The sequence below is a fragment of the Gossypium arboreum genome, chromosome 12, assembly GCF_025698485.1.
Source record: "Gossypium arboreum isolate Shixiya-1 chromosome 12, ASM2569848v2, whole genome shotgun sequence".
NCBI lineage: Eukaryota > Viridiplantae > Streptophyta > Magnoliopsida > Malvales > Malvaceae > Gossypium > Gossypium arboreum.
Window position 1 is genome coordinate 84,047,461 of NC_069081.1, and position 22,147 is coordinate 84,069,607.

The following is a 22,147-nucleotide window of genomic DNA, read 5'->3' on the forward strand; positions in this document are numbered from 1 at the left end:
GATTGAATCAGTGCTAGTTGTGTGTGATTACTTAGATCTGTTTCCTGAAGAGTTACCGGGTTTACCACCAATCCGAGAGGTTGAATTTGGTATTAAGTTAGTGCTTGGAACAACTCCGACATCGATAGCTCCGTACAAAATGACACCGACTGAATTAAAAGAGTTGAAAGCTCAGTTGCAAGAATTGATAGATAAAGGCTTCTCACGAGTGAGTTATTCTCCCTGGAGTGCACCGGTATTGTTTGTGAAAAAGAAAGATGAAACTATGAGAATGTGCATCGATTATCGATAGCTCAATAAAGTGACGATCAAGAACAAATATCCTTTACCGCAAATAGATGATTTGTTTGATTAGTTGAAATGAGCTACTGAGTTTTCAAAGATAGATCTGAGATCAGGTTACTATCAGTTACGAGTAAAAGATTCAGACATTTTGAAAACTACATTCCGAATGAGTTACAAACACTATGAGTTTCTAGTTATGCCTTTCGGATTAACGAATGCACCTGCTGTTTTTATGGATTTGATGAACAGAATTTTCAGACCGTATTTAGATAAATTTGTTGTCGTATTCATTGATGACATTTTGATTTATTCGTGTGATGAAACTGAGCATGCTGAACATTTGAGAATAATGCTACAGACTTTGCGAGAAAAGCAGTTATATGCGAAGTTTAACAAATGTGAATTTTGGTTACGAGAAGTTAGTTTTCTGGGACATGTTGTGTCGGCATTTGGTATCTGATTTGATCCAAGCAAGATTTCGGCTATTTTGGATTAGAAGCCTCCGAGAAATGTTTCTGAAGTCCGCGGTTTTTTGAGAATTGCTAGTTATTACCGATGGTTTGTAAAAGGATTTTCAATGATCACGACTCCTTTGATGAAACTACTTTAGAAAGATGTGAAATTTGATTGGTCTGAAAAGTGTCAGAAAAGTTTTGATCAGTTGAAAGCCCTATTGACTGAAACTCTGGTGTTAGTTCAGCCAGAATCGGGTAAAGAATTTTTGATCTATAGCGATACATCTTTGAATAGTTTGGCCATGTTTTGATGCAGGAAGGCAAAGTCATAGCTTATGCCTCGAGACAGTTAATGTCGCATGAAAAGAATTATCCAACCCATGATCTTCAGCTGGCTGCGATTGTATTTGCGTTAAAAATTTGGCGCCACTATCTATTTGGTGAAAAATGTCACGTATTTTCTGATCATAAAAGTTTGAAATATCTAATGACTCAGAAAGATTTGAATCTGCGATAAAGAAGATGGCTAGAACTACTAAAAGACTATGAGGTTGTTATTGATTACCATCCATGAAAGGCTAATGTTGTTGCTGATGCTTTGAGCCAAAAATCATTGTTTGCATTACATGCCATGAATGCTCATTTAGCTTTGTCTAATGATGGTTCGGTTTTAACGGAATTGAAAGCGGGACCTTTATTCTTACAGCAGATTATTGATGCTCAGAAGGTTGATAATGAGATTTTAGCAAAACGAGCCTAGTGTGATCTAGATTCTGATTCTGAATATTGAACCTAAATTGTATAATGATCTGAAACATCTTTATTGGTGGCATGATATGAAATGAGATATATTAGAATTTGTTTCAAAATGCTTAATTGTCAGCAAGTTAAAGCTAAACATCAGGTTCCGTCTGGGTTACTTTAACCAATTATGATTCTTGAGTGGAAATGAGACAGAATCACGATAGATTTTGTATCGGGTTTACCTCTGTCACCGAGTAAGAAAGATGCAATCTGGGTTGTTGTTGATAGATTGACTAGATCAGCTCATTTTATCCCGGTTCGTACAGATTATTCACTTGGTAAGCTTGTTGAGTTGTATAATTCTCAGATTGTGAGATTGCATGGAGTACCTATTTCTATTGTTTCGGATAGAGATCCGAGGTTCATATCACGATTTTGGAAGAAACTGCAAGATGCATTAGGTATGAAACTACACTTTAGCACTGCTTTCTACCCATAGACGGATGGTCAATCCAAGTGGATTTTTCAGATACTCGAATATATGTCGAGATGTTGTATTCTTGAGTTTGAAGGTATGTGGGAATGATACTTGCTATTGATTGAATTTGCATATAATAATAGCTTTCAATAGAGTATCAAAATGGCTCCTTATGAGGCTTTATATGGTCAGAAATATCGAACACCGTTGTACTGGACAGAGCTTAGTGAGAATAAGATTCACGGGGTTGATTTGATCAGAAAAATAGAAGAAAAAGTGAAAGTAATACGTAATAGTCTGAAAGCAGCCTGGATCGTCAGAAATCGTATGCAGATTTGAAAAGAAAAGACATTGAATTTGAGATCGGTCATAAAGTGTTTCTGAAAGTATCTCCATGGAAGAAAATACTTCGATTCGGTTGTAAAGGCAAACTTAGTCCGAGGTTCATTGGACCGTATGAAATCATAGAGCGTGTCGGGCCAGCTGCTTATAAATTGCTATTGCCACATGAGCTAGAAAAGATCCATAACGTGTTTCACTTATCGGTGCTACGAAGATACAGATCAGATCCTTCGTATGTTATTTCCCTGACTGAGGTTGAAATTTAGCCTGATATGTCTTATGAAGAAGAACCTATCCGTATCTTAGCTCGCGAGGTTAAAGAGTTGAGAAATAAGAAAATTGCATTAGTGAAAGTATTGTGGCATCGACACAAAGCTGAAGAAGCCACGTGGGAACCCGAGGATGCTATGAGAAAATAATTTCCAAACCTATTCTGTCATCTCTTTCCATAAAAATATCAGCTATGAAAGGGGGTTTGAAAGCTTAAGGTTTTTTCAGCAACTAGAAGCACTAGCAAGTAAGTGATTTTGATAGTTTCCCTTAATCATTTTTACATTTTTGGACTCCTTGAAGCATACACTACAGGAAAATAGGGCTTTAGTGGCATTTTTAGTGGCGTTTGGACCAAAAAACGCCGCAAATATTATACATTAGCGGTGTTTATGAAAACACCGCAAAAAACTAAGCAATAGCGGCGTTTTTGGTCCAAACGCCGTTAAAAATTAAGCAATAGTGGCATTTTTTGTCCAAATGCCGCGAAAAACTGAGCAACAGCGGAGCTTTTGGAAAAACGCTACTATAGATCGAGGTTTTAGCGGCGCTTTTGGAAAAACGGCGCTATAGATCGAGGTTTTAGCGGCACTTTTGGAAAAACACCGCTATTGCTCAGTTTTTAGCGGCGCTTTTGGAAAAACGCCGCTATTGCTCAGATTTTAGCGGTGCTTTTGAAAAAACGCCGCTATAGATCGAGGTTTTAGCGGCGCTTTTGGAAAAAAACCGCTATAGATCGAGGTTTTAGCAGCACTTTTGGAAAAACGCCACTATAGATCGAGGTTTTAGCTGCGCTTTTGGAAAAACACCACTATTGCTCAGTTTTTAGCGGCACTTCTGGAAAAACGCCGCTATTACTCAGTTTTTTTCCAAAAGTGCCGCTATAGATTGAGGTTTAGGGTTTAGATTAATTAGTGTTTTTTAATTTATATATTAAATAATCTCTTATAAAATTATAAAAGAGATAATATTAATTTTAATAATTTAAAATTATAGCAAATTATTTATTGAAAAATAAATAAAAAAAGTATGATTGATATGGATAGGTAATTATCTATTTTGGATAAGACCAATTATAACAAATTAAATAAGGTCTTATATTTATTTTGAATTGATTTTATTTTGATCATATCTAAAACTGACTTTATAAACAATATAAATTAACTACACCATTCACTTAGCTATGGGAAAGTTAATTTCATTTTAGTTACTTAATTATGAAAAGTTACACATTGATAACCAAACTATTTAATTAGAAGTTTTCGTTTAATTAAGTTACGAAGCTGTTACAATCAATGTTTATGGCTTTTTCTAAACCCTAACCCCTAACCCCTTAAATCAACAACCTTTTAACCCTCAGACTCTAAATCTCTAATCATAAACCCCTAAAACTATAAACACTAATCAAGAACTCTTTAAACACCAGACCCTAAATCTCAAATCATAAACTCTTAAAACTCCAACCACTAAACCCCAACCCTTAAAACCCAAGCCTGAAAACTAACCTCTAAACCCATAAACTATAGATCGTAAATCCCAAACCCTAAACTATAAACCATAAATAATAAATTTTTAAACCGTAAACCCTAAAATCTAAAAAATAAATTTCATATGGATATTAAGTATATATATATGTTCATGGTCTAGGATTTAGGGTTTATGATTTAGGATTTGAGATTTAATTTTTAGTATTTAGGGGTAAATATGGTGAACTACTTGTGTATCTTGGATTTTTTTATAATATAAATCTAAATAAGATAAATATAAATTATTATTTTTAAAAAATATATCAAAATGGGTTAAATCCCAAAAGCGTACATTGACAATGGTTTAGTGTGCAATTGTATACATGCATGAACTTTAATTTGATCCAGTTCTTGTAAATTATTAACACAATTATTGATATAACATCATTTTATATTTATATATTCAATATAAAATATATTGATGTATTTATACTTAAAAGAATAATACTTGTATTGCTTTGTCATTTTGTATTTTTTAATTCATCGATTCCATTTTATTTCTATTAAAGTTTCATTTTGTATTTTATATGTTAATTTAAAATGATAAAAATCTTCAAAAAATTGAAAAATTAAAAATTAAAAATTAAAATTAAAAACTTAAAACTTAAAATTTTAATATTTAATATTTTAGTCCATATTTCAGTTAAAAGATCAATATTCAAAATTTAAAAAACAAAATTCTAAAAATAATAATCTCAACACAAAATTTTAAAAGAAAAAATAGAAAAAATATATTAAAATAAAAAAATAACATTGAGCAATAGTGGCATTTTTTTGGAAAAAATGCCGCAAAAAATTAAGTTATAGTGGAATTTTTTTAGAAAACGCCGCAAAAAGTTGAGATACACTTTCCATCTAAACCTCGTTTTTTTATTTTCACCCCTCCCCTATATCCCCAATTTTGCGCTGCTAAAAACCCTGATTCTATTCCCTTTGGTTTTATCAATCAAAATCCCCTTCTCATAAAGTTTCTCTCTTGAAGATTTCATGCCTACCCACCTTTAATCTCAAGCAACGGAAGAGACGCGGTGTGCAATTTGACTGTTCCACTTTCCTTTCAACGTTCAATTAAAACCCTAGCCTCTTCCTTTTACTTCTATCGGGGGGGGAAAGGGAATCATGTCTTTCGATCTCATATGCTGAAGCCGTCCTGCAGCTGCTTCGGATCCTCCCAAGATCTATACGGCTGAGGACCAAAAGAAGAAATATGATGAGGATCTAGTGAGTGGCTGTTCGAGATTTCGCCCTCGCTGATTCTCTACACTGCAAATCCGTACGCTCTTCCCTTTTTTCATTTTATTTCCTTTTGAAAAATAATTTTTTAAATCTATATTCAAATCTTAATTCTTTATATTCTAATATAAATTATTTAATTTCTTGTTTATCTTCGTCTTCAATTTCGTAAAGAAAGAGGTACCACTTCAATGTGTAAATTGTCTAATGACATTAACAATTTGCTACAAGAAGAAACTGAGCCTTTTCCCTCAATATACAACTTTAACAGTCAGTAAAGATTGAGGTCCTTTTTCTTTTTCCCTTTTGATATATACAATTTTCATCAATTAACATTTTGGTCTTCCTGTTCCCCAAAAATTAGATAATGAAAACTACATTAAGTTTTCGTGTTACAAAAGAGAACAAAATTATCTGGAATTTTGGCAACTGACATTTGCATTTTTTCTCTGGGGATGAGTTTATCAAGGGACATAGACTATAATTAAGTCTGAAATGCTCAAATTTTGATCTTGGCGGTTCACATGATATTTTATCTGGTCTCCCTTCACTATTCATTAAGAATACCATAACAGTTTAGAAAGCGTGGTAGAATGGCAAATAATTTATTGTGTGATGGTGTCAAAGGTAAAAGTTTATTTCTTCAATGACCTCTTGGAAAACAATGTACTGAAACTGTCTATGGTTTTGGGAATTCTGAACATGTAAAATTTTAGGTAAAAAGCCAGTGGACAATGCCAGTGTTCTTGATGCACGTTTGAAAACCATTCTTGAAAATGTTCGATTGAATTATCTTTTAGAACGGGAGGAAGGTGGTTGGGATGCTAATCTCAATTGGGAAGACATCTTATCGCTCGAAGAACAGCAGAGATTAGGCATGGTGAGTTAAGCTAACTTCCACACTTCAGACTAAAATATTTTACTTTTCATTCCCGACTGAGTTCTGTTATTTTGATGTCAAACTTTCTGTTTTACCAGGCAAGGTTGTTCTTCCACACGCCTAAATTTGGTATCCTTGACGAGTGTACAAAGTATGTAACTAATCACTATGCATTCTTTTTAAAAAACCAGTAACTAGTTGTCTAATTTACCTTGGTATTCTTCCAATGGCAGTGCCACGAGTGTCAATGTTGAGGAGCAACTTTATAGACTGGCAAAAGATTTGGGTATTACTGTTATTACCTAGTCACAGGCAAGTAGTTCGATCAGATAGTGAATTAGAGACAAGCATGCAACCAGTTATTTTCAGAATTTGACAAATAATAGAACACTTGGGATGCTCTTCTTGATTTTGTCATTGTCTGCTGCAGCACTTCTTGAAGCAAATAGCAACATAACTAGTTCCTTTCTAATTTAAAATTGAAACCATTTCTTTTGTTATTTATTCTGTTTATTTATTTATTTGTTATTTTGTAAATATCAATTAAAGTGCAGCTCACATCTTGTTTTGAAAAAAGATTAATTATTTAAATGATAATTTATTTCACTAATTTAGAAACAAATAATTGAATTTTATAAATATGATCTGAATCATGCATGCATTTGTTTTCCTTCTCTATGTTTTGTAGTCTATATTTTGCCGACTACTGCATTAAATTGTTTCAGTCTTGATTTGGTTTCCAGTTAGACTCTGAGATAGAAGAGATGGCAGTGAACCAGACGACGGCGTTGAAGGTGGGGTTGTGTCTATTGGGCCTCTGTTTATTCAGCTACATAGTGGGTCCACCTCTTATTGGCATTTCATGGAAGGATTAGTAGCCTTCAGCCACACTTCCAACACTTGCCCACCTTGCCTTTGCGATTACTCTTCTCAGCCTCTTCTCACAATCCCTGAAGGTATTCCCAACTTTTATTTCTATTTTGCTTTTGATTGTTCGCTTATGCTTGAAATTTCTGTCTTTGAATATGAAATTTTGAATATCCTAGTATAGAAGATATGAATAATTTCTTTAAGTTGTATTAGCTTTTTTTTTCCAGTTGTATATGCATGTTATTTTTTTAATTAAAATTTTGATGATATTTTAGATTTGAAATTTCTGCATCAAGCATTGTCGTCTTGCTAATGTGTTGTTTGTTTAATGTTGTGGATGATGCAGAGGTTTGTGAGAAGAAAATAAGCTTTTTACTAACATTTTAACTTGATTTAAACAAGTTGATAAAAAGGTTATGCCCGGTATGGAAAATGAAGGTTCTAACCTCTCACGAGCTGAAGAACAAGCCAATGAAGCATTTAAAGGTACCAATGTAATGAGCATGTAAATCTCAGTATCACAAATTTTTGATTTTGTTTTATCGAATATTGATTGGGTTAAAGTGTTTGATTCTGCATAGAGAAAGTACAGAATGTGGATAGTCAAATGCATGTATGAGGATTATGATAGTGATGTTTGCAATTTCGTTGTGTTCAATTGTGTTGAAGCTTTCGATTTTCTTTAATTCAGCACATAAATATGGTCAGGCTATTCACTAAGGCTGCTAGTTCTGCTAAGAAGTTAGTCATTTTAGTTTATACATATTTTTAAGAAAACAATGTTCTAATATAATCTGCTAGTTTTAGTGTAAAGCAATTTGATTTTAATTTATTTCATTTCTTTTTATGTGGTGTAGGGGTATGTTGGAATTCACGTTCAGATTTAGAGACTTTCGCTTAAACCGAGTCGCTTGATCTATTGTGGATTCTGGTTTTAAACATCCTTCCGAAGGCAAAGTTTTAAACTCATGTCTGATTTTAACATTCGTGAATTCCATGAATTAAGTCATTTTGTAATTTGATCTGCTTATCATATTTTTAATATTTCTTACTATAGGTTGTGGATTTTGGGGAAAGTGGTCTTGTTCGATGGTCCCGTTGCAAAGGTTACATAAATCCTTTCATGAAGTTCATTGATCAGGAAAGGAAGTTTATCTGCAATTTATGTGGTCAGTAGTAATCAGCTTTGTGTGCTCATCTCATATATTTTGCAGTATCTTGTGTATTTTAACTTATCTTATATTCATACCAGTCTATTATTAAAGGTGACACTACAAATATCAAGTTGTGGTATATTGTTCTCGTATATGTAGTTTATTTGAGTGTTGGAGTTTTTGGACTGCTTTCTCAAAATTTTTATTGACTAGAAGTTTTCTAGGAAAATTTGACATGGTCTTGAAATTCAATTTATAATTTGTTGCTAATATTCTTTTATTTTTAGTTGAATTAACTGACCAAATTCGGTTTGTTGGTTAACCATAAAAAATTCAGTTTGGTTAACAGAAGAGATTTTAAGAAAATTTGATATTTGAATGTTATTTTGGTTATTAGTTAGGATTAGTCCTGTTAAGTTTTTATACCTTCATTTTATTTGTTTTGAACTTTTAGTGTGTGTTAATTCAACATCTGATGGTGATTAATATCTTCATTGTATTATGCTTCTAGATTTTGATTTGTTCTGATATTTTGGTCGGATATGTATAATTATCCATTGAAAAAATGTTGAAGGTTAATTTTGTTTCGTTAACGAAAACCAACCAAATTAACCGAAATATTAAGTTGTTTTATCTTTTCCCGCAATTTTGTAGTTAACAGATTTGGGTTTCACGTTACATTATTTTCGTTAACAAGTGCGGTATTTTTCTTCATTATTTTCTTTGTTAATAGTGTTCATTATTATTTACTAATAACTGCTGATTGGATCTATTTATGGTGTTAAGAGTAATGTTTGTTAGCTTATATAATATGGGATTGAGAAAAAAATTATTCTTTGTATTGAGATTTTTGTTTGATTTGATTGGTTGTGTTTATAGATTGAATGTTTTTAGATCATTTATGGTTTTCCTTGATCCAGGTATGAACTGGGGTTTGAAAATGTTTTTGAGTGTATGTAATGTGTTCTGATAATCAATGAATAAAAGGAGAATTTGAGGATGGATATCTAGATGATGGATATATTTCTATAATATTTCTATAATTGCATATTTCTATAATTTCTATGATAGATGATCCACAGGAATTAGAGAAGTATAGCGATGATAACAAGGCGGCTTGGATGTTCTTCGTTGGCAATTTGCGCAATTTTACAGTGCGTTTACATGCGTTACGGTAATGATGATGATGATGGTAAAATGTTTATTAAAAACAATTTGCCGACATTTGTGTACTTGGATCAGTTCTTGTTGGAAAACCAATTAGCTTTTTCGTGTTCTTGAATTGCTTACAAGCCATAGAGAAAATGGCGAAAAATTCATGAATATGATCCAAAGGTTCATCGACGATACTGTTATCAACCCAGGCGAGGACAGGTAATTTAGGGAATTAAATAAAGAATCATTTTTGTGGAGTTTATAAATGCTAAAAGGTTTTTATAACTAGATGGGTGATGGAATCTATTTGACTCTCATTTCCAGTTGATATAAAAAAGAATTTCATGTATTAATTTATGATTTTATTTTATTTTAAAAAATTGAGCAATTATTTTTTTAATTTTTAAAAGGAATAAAATGTAAATTTTCATTTCTTGGGAATGACCCATGCCTGTCGGTTTGCATTTATCTGTTGAGTGTACATTTTTAGAAATAAAAATTATGATTTCAAATTCAACTTTTCTAATGGAAAAGTTTAATATCTTAAAATGGTAAGATTTTTCCATTAATACAATAATAAAAAATTTATTTTAGCTAATATTGTTTGAAACGGTTTAGATTGAAAATTAACTGAGACATTAATCCGAAAAAAGTTATTAGACCAGTCTCCATGTGTATGCTTGCAAGCTGTTATGGTGATGCACATTAGTTGTTTAGTCTTTTGTTTTGTTGTGCTGTAAGTCTATTAATTTGAATATTTAACCATTTGTCTACAGGGTAACCGACTCTTCAAAGAGGGACAATTTGAATTTGTCAGGGCAAAATATGAAAATGTGTCTAATGTGATGCTGGATATGTTTACTTCAAGAAAAATAAAGAGTGAGATGTTTGAGGTTTATCATTCACTTTCATGTCTTGATAAAATATAGTTTGGGGTGGAATTGAGCAAAGGCTTCTGAACTGTGATTTTGAGTTGAGTTTATGTTTACTCCTTGATTGTACTGATAATAATTTATCAAGGAATCTTAGGCATTGGCTTTCTCAAACGTTCTCGCCAGCAAAAGGAAATTACAAGGGAACAAGCAGTTCAAATTTGCCCATTAGATACGTCATTTTCTCTTGTTTTTTATTTGTGTAAATCATTTTCTTTTGTTTAGTGACAACGAATCTTTGAACATAATTTCTGTTGAGTTACATATAAATGATTTTTTTAAAAAATTGTGTATAGTTTAAAGTTCAAATTTCAAAAATAAAACATAAAATATTTATCATAGAAAATAAATATTATTTAATTTAATTTTTTTTAAAGTTTATATTCTTTAGCGGTGTTTGTGAAAAAAACGTTGCTAAAGGTCATGGTCTTTAGCGGCGTTTGCTGGAAGAACGCCACTAAAGACCATGAATTTTAGCGGCGTTTTTTGGAAAGCGCAGCTAAAGACCATGACTTTTAGTGGCGCTTTTAACGCAAACGCCACTAAAAGTCATTGTCTTTAGCGGTGTTTTTTTAAATAAATGCCGCAAAATTTTGCGGCATTTGCTATAACGGCATTTTTTGCGACGCTTGTGAAAACACTGCTAATAGTTCTAGCGGCGCTTTTAAAGGCAAAAAAAAAAAAAACGCAACTAAAAGTCTGTTCTCCTGTAGTGATAAGCTTTCAAATGATGGGTCTATTTTGCAAAATGATTAAGAGTTTAGGGTTTTGCCATGAATGGATTTGTAGTGTTTGCTGAGTTTTTATGGAAGAAAATGAGTCCTAGTTGTGTCATAAACAACTTTTGTGAAAGGTGTTAGCATGAAAACACCTAAAGAGACTATTTTGCATAATTTACAGAATAGGTGATAATTGTGTGAAAAAGTGAGAATTTGGGGTTTCTATACGAGTAAAAAGAGTTCGGCTAGGCTTAAAATAAAAAGAAATTCGATAAAAATCAATTTTTGAGCATAGAGGCAAAATGGTCATTTTGTCAAGGTCTAGGGGCAAAATGTTCATTTTACCTAATACATGAATTTTTGGATTGCCTGATTTTATTTAGTGACTAAATGAGTGTATTTTACTAATATAGATCAAGATTTTCCAAATCCGAACCTAGATCGGGGGAAAGCCAAGCAAATCGACTAAACCGACTAGTTGTGTGTATTTTGTAATCCGAGGTAAGTTGTATATAAATAAGACAACAACATTGCTAATGTATGTGTCAAATTGCATTTAAATTTAATATAGCATGAATTGCTTGATTGTGGAATTGAGAAAGCATGATGATAATAGAAACAGTAAAGTTTTCGTTGAACATAGGAAATAAACCGGATATTCATGCCGTGACATTAGGGTCACTTGTGTGTGCTAGTGTAAGACATGTGTGGGACATGCATTGGCCAAATTATGAGAGCCAGTGTAAGACCATGCCTGGGACATGGCATCGACATTGAGACGAGGACTAGTGTAAGACATGTTAGGGACATGCATCGGGCTCGAGGCGTAAGCCAGTGTAAGACATGTCTGGGACATGCATCGGCTACAAGATGATAGTCAGTGTAAGACCATGTCTGGGACATGGCATCGACTTGAGATATGAACCACTGTAAGAACATGTCTGGGACATGACATTGGCACCTTACCTATGTTTGAGGCTTAATGAATACCCGATGATATTCCAAATGATTCAACGGTGAATGTTATGTTCTTGAGCTAATGAGGAAAGTATAACCGTGTTGTGAATGGTACATGTACCTAATTGGTATGTATGAGATATGAGCTCAATATATATAATATGTGACTTGTATGGATGGTAATGAGTAAGTTACACCTATGCCTACTTTGGTGTTATGAGCATGTTGATTATGGATAGATGCTGTGGTATACTTATTTATATGCGACTTACTAAGCTTTATGCTTACTCCCTTTCCTTTCCATTTCCTTTCAGTGCTGCCTAACTAGCTTAAGGATCACCAGAAGTCAGAGATATCAATCACACTATTAGACGAAACATTTGGTATAGTTGGATTTATATTTTTGAATATGGCATCTATAGGGCTAGACTTTATTATTTTGTGTCTTTGAGAATTGGCCAAATGTGTTGGCTTGGGATAGATCCCACATTTTGCATTTAGCCTTGAATGATGGCTAACATTCATTTTGAGTTTATAAAAGATGCATCTTCATGGTTGAGTGAATGTTTATTGTGGTTGATTTGATTTTGAAAATTATGCTTGTTTTGGTATTGATATAAAAATAGGTATGCAAGGGTAGTAATGAGGCCTGGTAAATAGCATTATATTGTCCACACGGGTAGAAACGGGCGTGTGTGACATACGGTCAGCCCCATTGGCGTATGGTCCGGCCGTGTGTCCCCTGCAAGTAAAAATTTCAAGTCAGTATGCATGATAATAAAAATACAGGCAAAGACACAGCCACGTGTCTCAGCCGTGTGGAGGACACGGCTTAGTACACGGGTGTGTGCCATGGTCGTGTAACATTTTAGGGATGCTGACATCAGAAACTGAATACCCAGGTTTTTGCATACGAGCTAAGACATTGGCATGTTGTGGTCGTGTGAGGGACATGAGCCATTGACACTGGCATGTGTCTGGCCGTGTGAAAACCCCTATAAGTGTCAATTAGAATTTAATTCCACACGGGTGTGGGACACGGGCGTGTCCCAGGGTGCTTAGGTCGTGTGAGCCACACGGACTATCAGTACGACCAAGTCGAAATGATCACACGGGCGTGTTACCCTTCTACAGGCGCGTGTGCCCTATTTTAAAGGCAAATTTCTTGAGGTTAGTTTAAAAACCCGGAATGGTTCCGAATAGTTTTCAACGGTCGATTTAGGGCTTGTAGGCCCATAATAAGAAGTTTAAAGTAGAAATTGAAAAAGTTTTAATTTAGACCAAGTCTCGGTGACTTGAGACTATTTGTATGCATGAGATAAAGTTAGGTAATGCCTCATACTCTGACCTGACGTAGGTTACAGTTATAGGGTGTTACATTTAATGGTAGTAGAGCTATGGTTTAGTCAGTTCTAGAACTAACCTAGCGAGAGTACGAGTCTAACTATACATGCCATAACTATATATTGATAGTGTGACAAATTCTAATGATTATAATTATGTTTTTATATAGTAAATGGATCCTGATAGAGCCACGATGGATGACGTAGAAAGTAATGTGCCGGCTCTTGCCGAAGGGACCGCGCCGGTTGAGAGTGAGCCCGTGACTATGGGCCAAGGCAGAGGGGCTAGAGAAGCTTGCCTCCGAATGATGGATACTTGGTACACGGAGTTTTTTTGTGCGAACCTGAACACTCCACCTCCCCCACCTCCTCTGATTCCTCAGTATGCCCCTGTAGTTCCGTAAGGTGCGTTTATGGTTAGATGGGAGAAACCTCCAGTGGACAAGATTCGAAAGCAAGGGGTTAAAGGATTCCAGGCTAATAAAGACGATGACCCTGAGAGGGCAGAGTTTTGGCTGGAAAATACAATAAGGGTATTCGATGAACTGTCATACACACCTGAAGAGTGCGTAAAGTGTGCCGTGTCACTCCTACGAGACTCGGATTATCAGTGGTGGAATACTCTCGTGTCAGTCGTATCGAGAGAGAGGATCACTTGGAAAATCTTCCAAGAAGAGTTCCGGAAAAGTATATTAGTCAAAGATTCATAGATCAAAAGAGGAAGGAGTTTCTAAAGTTAAAGTAAGGTCGTATGTCAGTGACTGAATATGAGCGGGAATTTGTGAGGCTCAGCAAGTATATGAGGGAGTGTGTATCTACAGAAGCCACCATGTGTAAGAGGTTTGAGGATGGCCTCAATGAAGACATCCGAGTGTTTGTGGGCATTTTAGAGCTATGTGAATTTGTAGCCCTTGTTGAAAGAGCCTGTAAGGCCAAAGAGCTGATTAAAAAAAGGAGAAAAGCGGCATTTGAGTTGTGGGATTCGAAGAAGAGATAGATGGGGAAATCACATCAGTCCTCATCCAAGAGATTAAAGGAATTCTCTACCCGACTGAATACTTCGGTGGGGTATTCAAACAGAAACAAGAATCAGCAAAACACAACATCTGGAGCCCAGACCACTTCAGTTGCGAGTGTCGGCAATGCTCGACCAAATAAGCCGGAGTGTTCGCATTATGGAAGACATCACTTCGACGAGTGCTGAAGAAACGAAAGGGGCTGCTTCAAGTGTGGGTTACTAGACTACTTTATCCGTGATTGTCCTGAAGTGAAAGAAAGAGAAAAGAAGTAAGAAGTGAAGGCAAGTAGTGCACCGTTGAGGGGTAGACCACAAAAGAACCCCAAGAGTGGGGCTAGCAATAGGGGTGCAGCAAAAGATATAGCAGTGAGGTCTGAGGGTAGAGCACCTGTAAGGACTTATACTATACGTGCTAGGGAAGAGGCAGAGTCTCCCGATGTGATTACGGGTACTTTTTCTATCCATGATCTAACTGTTGTTGCTTTAATTGACTCAGGATCTACCCACTTGTACATTTGTATGGAATTGATACCTCATATAGGCATGGTAGTAGAGTCCATTGAGTTTGTGATCAAAGTGTCTAATCTTTTAGGCAGATATGTACTAGTGGACCAAGTGTGTAGAAATTGTCCTTTGATAGTTAAAGGTTATTGTTTTTCGGCTAACTTGATGTTATTGCCGTTTAATGAATTTGATGTAATCCTTGGGATGGACTGGTTGACTTCTCATAGTGTTGTAGTTGACTGTGGGAGAAAAGTTATTGAGTTGAAATGTGAAGACGGGAATGTTCTTCGGGTTGGACCAGATGAGTCGGATAAATTGCCTGTAATAGTATCGTCTTTGACTGCTGAGAAATATTTGAGAAGAGGATGTGAGGCTTACTTAGCTTTTTTGTTGAATACTCAAGTGTCTGAGTTGAAGATTGAATCAGTACCGGTAGTCTGTGAGTTTACAGATGTGTTCCTGGAAGAATTACCCAGACTACCTCCAGTGAGGGAAATCGAGTTTGGAATTGAATTGGTCCTCGGTACAACACCCATCTCAATTGCTCCATATAGGATGGCTCCAACAGAGTTAAAAGAGTTGAAAGCATAGTTGCAAGAGCTAACGAATAAGGGCTTTGCGAGACCGAGTTTTTACCATGGTGTAACACCTCTTACCCATATCCAAAGCTGGAACAGAGTACGAGGCATTACCAAACTTAACAATACACATAGACGAAAACCAGGCCATAAAATTTCATTTAATTCAAAACTTTTCGAACACACGCATAACAAACAAAGCTAACTATATCATTACATCAAAACATAGGACATGGCACGATTAATTAAACTTATAAACCATAATGGATAAGGACCACATCTCATAATCATATACGATAACTCAATGCAGACTGATACGTTTGGTCAAAATCATAATAAAAATACATATTACAAACCAACTTCCTATACATGCCACTCACTTGATATTTCTAATATTTGAATTAATTCTCCCAAAAATGATAGTTTGATAGTGTGATTTAGCCTCCGATGATCTCCAACCCCGAGCCGACCTGCCAATACTAAAAAAATGGAGAGGATGGGTAAGCTTTACGCTTAGTAAGTTCATATGAAAATAATAAGCAATTACTACCACGTTTTTCAAGATAAAACACTATAATTGTACAATTACACATGTTCAGGTTAAGCTGTGTTATCGAGTTACAGTTACTAAATCATTCATATATGAAGCTAAAAAACTTAAAATTTAGTTTTGTTAATTTTACTTGAAACTAGATTCATATATATTTCTCCCATAAAATTTCCAGAATTTTTGGTTTAGCCAATTAGTACAGTTTATTCATTAAAGTTTCCCCTGTTTTAGGATACGACTACTCTGACCCCTGTGCACTACGAACCAAATTTCTCCCTGTAAAGAACTTCAACGACCATGTATTTTGTTTCCCTTAAAAATATACTCAATAAGGAATCCACGAATATAAGTTATGACTCTTAATAATTTTTTTACAATTTATGGTGAATTTCTAAAGTCAGAACATGGGATCTAGAATTTATTCTGATGCTGTCTCATAAAAACTATAATATCACATAATATATAACTCTTTTGCTACCCCTGTTTCTTTTATATGAAAATAGACTCATTAATATTTAATTCAATAATTTTTTGAAATTTAATTCAACTTACACAATTTTTGGTAAATTTTCAAAGTCATGCACTACTGCTGTTCAATACTATTTTACTACTAAAGTTCACTTTTACACAATTCACTTAATCCATTCCATTTTACCGAGGTTCGCTCAAATATCAAGCATATTGCTCATAAATTCAAATAAACATATACTTGCACTTGTTCATCACATAATCACTTTCACATGTATTTTCATTTAATCGATTTCCCGTTGAACTCATCGGAATAATAACAGATACACAATTGCCTGCAGATTTTCCCATTTCCACACTTGTAGCCGAAGCTATCTGGTATGCATAGTAGCCTGTACTTAGTACTACACATGTGACCAATAATCTGGTACACGTAGTAGCCTGCACTTAGTACTACACACGTGATCACAGTTTTCGGGTACGTATAGTAGCCTTCACTTAGTACTACACATGCGACTAATTATCCGGTACACGTAGTAGCCTGCACTTAGTACTACACACGTGACCTCACAATAGTTCATTTGTATCGTTTCTATTCTGAAGGTTCAACTGGGAAATTCCTCACTTTTCAATATTTTACTAAATTGTCCGTAATCAATTTAAATTCATAACTTACATCAAATAACCATTTGATAGGCAGCCACATTTCATATGATATCAAAATATAATAACATAAAAAGAATCGATAGATTATTTATGTACGAACTTACTCGAAGTGTCGATCTCACTATCCATAGTACCAATTGTCCATTCATAGTATAATAAGACACAACTCAAATATCAAATCAGTTTTTAAGAATTTACATAACATATATCACATATTTCATATATCACTTGTCATGTATCATCATTTTCTTGCATTTCATGTAACATTCTTTCATGTCATATTTCTACATCATAAACACCATTCCATCAACTTTTCCAATATATTAAATCATACAATATATGCAATATTAGTAAGAAATATAATTCAAACATAACATTGCATTATTATTATCATACGAACTTACCTCGATCCAGAAACGACAATTTACCATTTTAGTCCATAACCCTGTATTTTCCCGATTTAAGCCTGAATCTCGATTTCCTTCATCTATAATATCACATTTAGCCTAATAATTAGTCATACTATTCATACGGGTCCAAAAATCACATTTTTACAAATTTTCATTTTGACCCCTTCAGAAATTAAACTTCATCCTATTTTCTTATGTTTTATGACATGCTGATCATTTTTCCCTTCTATGGCAACATCAAATTCTCACTCTAACATGTACTTATGACTATTAGGTATTTTTACCGATTAAGGCCTTTTACTCGTTTTCACTTAAAACCGAGTAGCACAAGTTGTCTAACATAATTTAAAACCTCATATTCTATCATAAAACACCAAAATACACAAATTTCACCTATGGGTATTTTTCCAATTATGAACCCTAGGTTGAATTATTGCTAGCATAAGCTAAATCAAGTTACCGGGACTCCAAAAACGTAAAAATCATTAAAAACGAGGCTAGAACGGACTTACAATTGAACTTGGAAGCTTGGAAACCCTATCCATGGAGTCTCCATTGGTATACACGTCCATGGTGAAGAAGATGAACAAAATTGGCTTTTAATTTTGTATTTTAATTCATTTTACCCCTAAATGACCAAAATGCCCTTTTTACTAAACTTTCCAAAAATTCCATCCATGTCCAATTTTTGTCCATAAACTTAGAAATTGGTCAAATTATTTAAGACCTCCTAATTAATATTTCAAAGCAATTTCATACTAGAAACTTCTAGAATGCAAGCTTTGCAACTTATTCAATTTAGTCCCTAACTTCAAATTAAGCATTTTATGCATAGAATTTCTTCACGAAATTTTCACACAATCATGCAATCATATCATAGACCTCAAAATAATCATAAAATAATTATTTCTATCTCAGATTTACGGTCACAAAACCACTGTTCTGATTAGGCCCTCATTTGGGATATTACACATGGGGTGCTTCGGTACTTTTCATGAAAAAAAAAAGACGGGTCAATGAGATTATGTATCTACTATAGACAGCTCAATAAGGTGATAGTGAACAACAAATATCCTTTACCAAGAATCCATGATTTGTTCGATCAGTTAAAAGCAGCCATTGTATTTTCCAAGATTGATCTGAGGTCTGGCTACTAGCAATTAAGAGTGAAAGAGGAAGATGTGCTGAAGACTACATTTCAAACTAGATACGGGCATTATGAGTTCTTCGTCATACCCTTTGGTTTGACTAATGCCCCGACGATTTATGGATTTGATGAACTGCATTTTCTGACCGTATCTAGATAAGTTTGTCGTCGTCTTTATTGATGACATATTAATTTATTCACGTGATGAGAGCGAGCACGTGGAGCATTTGAGAGTTGTGTTACAAACCTTGAGAGACAAGTAGTTATACGCCAAGTTCAGCAATAGTGAATTTTGGCTTAAAGAGGTCAGGTTCCTAGGACATGTTGTGTCGGGTGACGGGATCTGAGTTGACCCAAGCAAGATCTCGGCTATTGTGGAATAGAAACCGCCGAGGAATGTAATAGAAGTTCGAAGCTTTTTGGATTTGGCCAGATGCTATAGGCGGTTTGTAACTGGATTCTCTATGATAGCTACGCCGATGACAAGATTACTGCAAAAAGTTGTCAAGTTCGAATGGACAGAAAAGTGCCAACAAAGTTTTGAGAAACTAAAGGCTGTATTGACCGAAGCACCAGTGTTAGTGCAACCGAAGTCAGGCAAGAAATTTGTGATATATAGCTACGCCTCCTTGGATGGTTTGCGGTGTGTACTCATGCAAGAAGGTAATGTTATAGCCTATGCCTCAAGACAACTAAAGCCACACGAGAAAAATTACCCGACCCATGACTTGGAACTAGCGGCTATCGTGAAAAATTTGGAGACACCATTTGTATGGAGAGAAATGTCGGGTATTTACCGACCATAAGAGCTTAAAGTACTTGATGACTCAAAAGGAGTTGAATTTTTGGCAACGCTGATGGTTAGATTTGTTAAAAGATTGTGGGTTGATTATCGACTACCATCCGGGGAAGGCGAATGTCGTCGTCGATGTATTGAGTAGAAAATCATTATTTGCGTTGAAAGTAATGAATGCCAATATGGCTTTGTCTTATGATGGTTCAGTTTTAACAGAGTTGAGAGCTAGATCGACATTTCTTCAAGAGATCCGAGAAGCTCAGAAAGGTGATGAGAAATTACAAGCCAAGAGAATTCAGATTTGAATCAGATTTTCGTATTAGTACCGGTGGATGCATAATGTTCAAAGATAGAGTTTGTGTACCCAAGCACAATGAACTTATTCAGAAGATTCTGAGAGAGGCGCATAGTGGTTGTTTATCCGTTCACCCGGGTAGTGTGAAAATGTACAATGACCTAAAGAAAATGTATTGGTGGTCGGGTTTGAAAAGAGACATTTATGAGTTCATCTCCAAGTGCCTAGTATGGCTTCAGCCTATCTTGGTCCCCTAGTGGAAGTGGGATCGAATTACTATGGACTTTGTGGCGGGTTTGCCAGTAACCCCGAAAAAGAAAGATGCAGTATGGGTTATTGTGATAGGCTAACAAAGTCGCACACTTCATACCTGTGCGTACCGACTACTCCCTTGAGAGATTGGCTGACTTGTATATCTCTGAGATTGTGAGACTAAATAGGGTACCCATATCAATTATTTCAGACAGAGACCTGAGATTTACCTCGAGGTTTTGAAAAAAGTTACAAGAGGCATTGGGAACAAAGTTGAGTTTTAGCACAGCTTTCCATCTGCAAACCGACGGATAGTCAGAGAGGGTAATACAGATATTAGAGGACATGTTACGGTGTTGCGTCCTTGAGTTCCAAAGAAGTTGGGAAAAACATATATCGTTGGTTGAATTCGCATATAATAATAGTTATTAGACAAGTCTAAAAATGGTGCCTTATAAGGCTTTGTATGGGGGAAAGTGTCGAATGCCCTTATATTGGACTGAGCTCAGAGAGAGTCAGATTCACGGGGTCGATTTTGTCAAAGAGACTGAAGAGAAAGTTAAAGTGATTTGTGACTGCTTGAAAGTCGCCTCAGATAGACAAAAATCATATGCAGATTTGAAAGGAAAGAGAATTGAATTTCAAGTCAGTGATAAGGTATTTTTGAAAGTATCTCCATGGAGAAAAGTTCTCAGATTTGGTAGAAAAGACAAGTTGAGTCCTCGTTTCATAGGACCTTATGTGGTTACCGAAAGAGTGGGGCCAGTTTCCTACCGATTAGCTTTACCACTGGAATTGGAAAAGATTCACGACGTGTTTCATGTGTCCATGCTACGTCGAAATATATCAAACCCTTCACATGTGATTGAGCCAACAGAGGTTGAGATTCTTCAGGACATGACGTATGGTGAAGAGCCGGTCAAGATTTTAGCCTGGGAAGTCAAACAATTGAGAGATAAGAGTATAGCACTTATGAAAGTTTTATGGCATAGACATGGAGTCGAGGAAGCCATATGGGAACTCAAGGAGTCTATAAAAGAGCAGTAGCCAAACTTATTCGCCGGTAAGATTTTCGAGGATGAAAATCCTTAAGGGGGAGAAATGTAATAGCCCGACTTATGGCCTAGTCGGAACAGTGGTCTTGGGACCATAAATATGAAGTTAAAAAGATTATTTTATAATTATTTTGATGTTCTAGCATTAATATATTAGTACATGAAAAATTTGGTAAGCTAATTTTGACGTTTGTGAGCCTAATTGCGAAAAAGAACTAAATCGCGTAAAGTGTAAAAGTCCTAAATTGATAGCTAAAGGTGTTCTTTTGTTAGAGAACCAAAATTGGGGGTCTTTAATGGGAAAATAGACCCTTAATTGATAGTATAGCCGGCCATGAAACATAGGGGAGACAATTTTCAAAATTAGGTGGAAATTTGGTAGCTTTTTTGACCAAAAAGAAATAAAATAGAAAAAGTTGTCAATTTCTTTTCTTGTCATCTCTTTCCACCTAAAATATCACCTATGAAAAGGGGTTTGAAAGCTTAAATTTTTTTTAGCAACTGGAAGCACTTGCACGTAAGTGATTTTGATAGTTTCTCTTAATGATTTTTACATTTTTGGACTCCTTGAAGCATAAGCTTTCAAATGAGGGGTCTATTTTGCAAAATTATTAAGAGTTTAGGGATTTGCCATGAATGGATTTGTAGTGTTTGCTGCGTTTTTATGGAACAAAATGAGTCCTAGTTGTGTCATGAACAACATTTGTGAAAGGTGTTAACATGAAAACACCTAAAGGGACTATTTTATATAAGTTGCAAAATAGGTGACAAGTGTGTGAAATAGTGAGAATTCGGGGTTTCTATAAGAGTAAAAAGAGTTTGGATAGGCTTGAAATACGAAAAAATTCGATAAAAATTAATTTTTGAGCATAGGGGCAAAATGGTCATTTTACCTAATACGTGAATTTTTGGATTGCCTGATTTTATTTAGTGACTAAATGAGTGTATTTTGCTAATATAGATCAAGATTTTCCAAATCCGAACCTATATCGGGGGAAAGCCAAGCAAATCGACTAAACCAACTAGTCGTGTGTATTTTGTAATCCGAGGTAAGTTGTATATAAA

The 22,147-nt window shown here is 35.0% G+C and overlaps 1 long non-coding RNA gene across 1 annotated transcript; it reads left to right on the plus strand.

Annotated features, from left to right (window-relative positions):
* Window positions 1–5,009: 5,009 nt before the first annotated feature.
* On the plus strand, window positions 5,010–6,522 carry LOC108479064 (uncharacterized). The gene is made up of 4 exons (XR_001870401.2): window positions 5,010–5,373; window positions 6,050–6,213; window positions 6,312–6,364; window positions 6,447–6,522. It is a non-coding gene; the product is annotated as an uncharacterized LOC108479064 (long non-coding RNA).
* The last annotated feature ends 15,625 nt before the right edge of the window (window positions 6,523–22,147 follow it).